Source organism: Arachis hypogaea, chromosome 19, assembly GCF_003086295.3.
Source record: "Arachis hypogaea cultivar Tifrunner chromosome 19, arahy.Tifrunner.gnm2.J5K5, whole genome shotgun sequence".
NCBI classification, from domain to species: Eukaryota; Viridiplantae; Streptophyta; class Magnoliopsida; order Fabales; family Fabaceae; genus Arachis; species Arachis hypogaea.
The window spans coordinates 11,760,283-11,764,139 of record NC_092054.1 but is presented as its reverse complement, the minus strand read 5'-3'; the positions used below and the strand labels follow the sequence as shown (position 1 = coordinate 11,764,139).

At 32.8% G+C, this 3,857-nt stretch overlaps 1 long non-coding RNA gene across 1 annotated transcript; it reads left to right on the top strand.

The window, feature by feature from the left end:
* Positions 1-534: 534 nt before the first annotated feature.
* On the top strand, positions 535-1,276 carry LOC112779520 (uncharacterized). Its single transcript, XR_003190737.2, has 4 exons — positions 535-625; positions 874-989; positions 1,048-1,117; positions 1,219-1,276. It is a non-coding gene; the product is annotated as an uncharacterized lncRNA (long non-coding RNA).
* Positions 1,277-3,857: the final 2,581 nt, after the last annotated feature.

The following is a 3,857-nucleotide window of genomic DNA, read 5'->3' as shown; positions in this document are numbered from 1 at the left end:
AATTTTTTCCCGTGGGAAATGGTTACAGACGAAAAATCTGTCTGTAATTAAATAGATAAAAATGCTGCATTTTATTAAATTATTACAGACAGATTTTCCGTCTGTAATTTAAACTTTCCCATCGGAAATATTAAAATAAAGAGATGGGTCACTTTACTCCCAATCCTTTCAGTTCACTTTTTTTCCGTTCTCCCATGCCTTCTCTCTCCATTGAAGATGTGACTTCTTCCGCTGTCGTCGCCGCCGCTGCTCATGTCGCACGAGCTCCTTCCATCGCCTCTCTCAGTGCGGTTGCTCCTTTCGTCGTCACACGAGCTCTCTCGGCCGTGCTCTTGTCTTACGAGCTCCCTCCGCCGCCACTCTCGTGCTGCTTCTTCTCTCCTCGCCAGAGGTTTGTCATCGTCTCTTCTGGTCGCTGTTAGTTCAGGTAGGCCTCCGCTTCCTTCTCGTCCCTAGCCGTAACCCTTCCATTGTGATTCTGTTCCGATTTCATGATCCCTAGCCCTAACCTTATCCCTTTCCTATTTTGATTGAAGTTGAAAATCAAAGAATACGATCGAGGAGAGCTCTTATGTTTGCAAATCAACTGTTGCTGCTGTAGAGAACGGAGTTTCTAAATTCTAAGGTATGAATTTTGTATATTCCTGTAATTTGTGAAATCTGAAACATAATTTCTATGATTGTAGTATAGAATAAAGTTTGTTTATGAACTATATATTTGAATTACTGAGATATTTTATCTGGAATTTGCATGCATATTCTTGTTCCTTCCTGTTCTTGTTATGACTTGATTTTGGCTCCTCCTTCTTGTCCTTGTCTGAATTTGCTGAATTACAGACAGATAACTCATTCTTTTCAGTGTTTTTGAAACAGGGGAGATGACACTAACACAACTCCAAAGACAACAACGCGTTTAATTGATTCTGATCTTGCCGTCGCTCTTGTCTTTCAACAACAGCACTATCATCATGCCTTTGATTTAACCTCAAGTTACTCTCTTTCTCACTCTCTTATCTCTCACTCACTCTCCTATTTATCAAATAATAGGGCTGGGAATGGGAAACTTGTAGTTGTGGACTCCAATGATCAAACTAAGCTTAAACATGAGGATCAGAAGGTTTGTTTCATTGTTTGTGTGCTACTGCTTGTGCTTACTATTTCAATTTTTGTTTCATTGGTAGTACTGATTCTTACATTTTTATATAAACATTTTTCTAGACTCTTCGTAGACTGGCTCAGAATTGTGAGGCTGCTAGGAAGAGTCGATTGAGGAAGAAGGTAAATTAATTGCTCCCAACCTGATATGTTAAAATTTATCATAAAGAGAAAAAGAAATTGGAAAGTGGAAATGGAGTAATCAAATTGGGGGAAGAAAAGAAAAACACTACAGCTTAAAGGATCTAATACCTTTAAGTTTGGAGGGAATGAGGGATGTTATGTTAGGCCAATTTCACTTTGCCAAAATTTAGAAGTAGAATAAATGGAGTTTATTTAGGTTTTATGTTTGCAGAATTTTATTTTTTTAAATTTATTATTCTAATATTTATTCCATTAACTTCAAATGTTGAGCCATAATTTAATTATCAGAAACTAAATAAATAAATAATGGAGTCCTTTTTTTGACATAAATATTGATGATTTATTCTGCCATATTGCTAAATATGCTACTTTCAGGCTGCTCTATTACTTTCCAAAATTTCACCAAAGATTTCTAGTGAGCCAATCGAAGTAGAGAGGCTATATGATGCTGTTAATGTCGTGCTCTCATTGCAAGTAATAAACTCGTCTTGGCTGAAGCTAGATTATCTGAATAGTTTGAGCAAATAAATTATTAATAGATTGGTGGAAGAAGATCTTCATTTTATCTTTTTCTTTCTTGTAAAGATACCGTATCCTCTCTCTATTTAACCTTTTCTTTCTCATTAATTTGTTTATTTTTTCTATTAATATTTATTTATTTATTTTAAATATCTTGTTTGTCTGACTGTGATCCACGGTGCATGAGCAAATAACTTCCTTAAAATTTGTAGAAATTAGCCTACTTGAATTACACCATATGAATAATAAAGTATGAAAATCTGCTAGTGTAGTCAAGTCTCCCTCTGCCATCTTTCTCTAAAATTCATTTCTCAATTCGTCAAGCACATGTATTTGAAGTTATGCCACAAAAGCTACAACTTTGAAATTGTTGTTTCTGAACAAAACGTTTTGGACTTTCTTTTAGATTTTGGAATTACAGCTGACGAGTTGATCTTGAAAATTGAGGAAGTTGATTTTGGATTTAGATTAGATACACACTTAGATGAATGCTTTCTCTTGCAGATAATAAATCCAACGGAAACTTTTGGTGATATAGTTATTGATTATTGGTAAGCTATCAAATGCTTGTTCAGTATAAATTTTTGCATTCCTCTTCCTATCCCTTAACCCATCATTTGAATCTTTTATTCTAAGGCTGCAATGAAAGGCTATATCTATCAATACACTTTGTTTATGTTTTGAATTATATTGACTTGTTTGTTTATAGTATTTTTCTTTTAGTTTGATAATACGATGAATTTGTTTATTTTTTGAAATATTATAAATATTCGAATACAAATTAGATAAAAAATTGTATTTATTAAATTTATATTTATTTTGTATGAAAATAAGTTTATTTTTTAATGAAAAAATAAAAAAAATATTTTACCTTACCGACGGATTTATAGACGGATTTTCTGTCTGTATTTAGAGTATAGAATGGTTTTCTAAAGTTCCAATTACAGACAAAAAATCTATTAGAAAATCCGTCTGTAATTACAGACAAAAAATTTGTCAGAAAATCTGTCTGTAATTACAAACGAAAAATCCGTCAGAAAATTCGTTTGTAATTACCGACGAAAAATCTGTCAAAAATTTCGTCGTCTTCGGGAAATAGATGGAGAATTTACAGATGGAAAATCTGTCGGTAACTGGTAAAAATCCGTCGGTAATTTTCTGACGGAAAAAAATTCGTCGGTAAATAATTTCCGACGAGGCTTTTACAGAGGGACAAAATCCGTCGATAATTTCGTCGATAACCAAAAATCCGTCTGTAATATAGATCAAATTTGTTTGTAAATCTGTCTGTATTAAGCCATTTTCTAGTTGTGTGAGAACATCATACCAAGGTTTATGAGTTTACATTTATATGTTTTAACGCTATAGGCATTTTGTATGCATCACACATGTCATAACATAAGTAAATGAGAAGCATCTAAAAGTCACACCACTCCGACTAACAAAGACTTTTGAAAATAATAATTGAACAACATTGCATTATCACTATTTTTATTTTAAAACTCGGAGTGGCTAGAGATGGATACGATGACACCATATAGATAAACTACTGAGAAACTTTTGTTTCTCATTCCCTCTCTTCGTACCATCTTCAGGAACGATGCGGCACAAAGCAATACACTGCTCAGTTGAGGTGAAAAGACAAGTGCACTATTAGGAGCGAGCTATCAAGGACGTAGATACGAAACATTAAGCGTTTATCTTAAGAAGGAAGAATAGGTGATTGTTTCAGTCATACTTAAACAAATTAAGAGAATTAGGATTTCATGTGTGTCTTGTTTTATACTTATTGAGTGATTGCAATTGTGATTATGATGTTTCTTTTTTCATGATTATTTGACATGAGTAAAACTTGTCATTATTTGTATCTTTATATTTTAGCACGCCCGTTTTTCATGTTAGTATTTCTAGATTCACTTTATTTTTTAACTAGTAACAATTCTAATAAAAACTAGTTATTCAATATTTTTACACATGTAAATTATTTTATAAATAGATTTCATATTATTTTAAAAATTTTGCAAGGTTTTTGAATATCA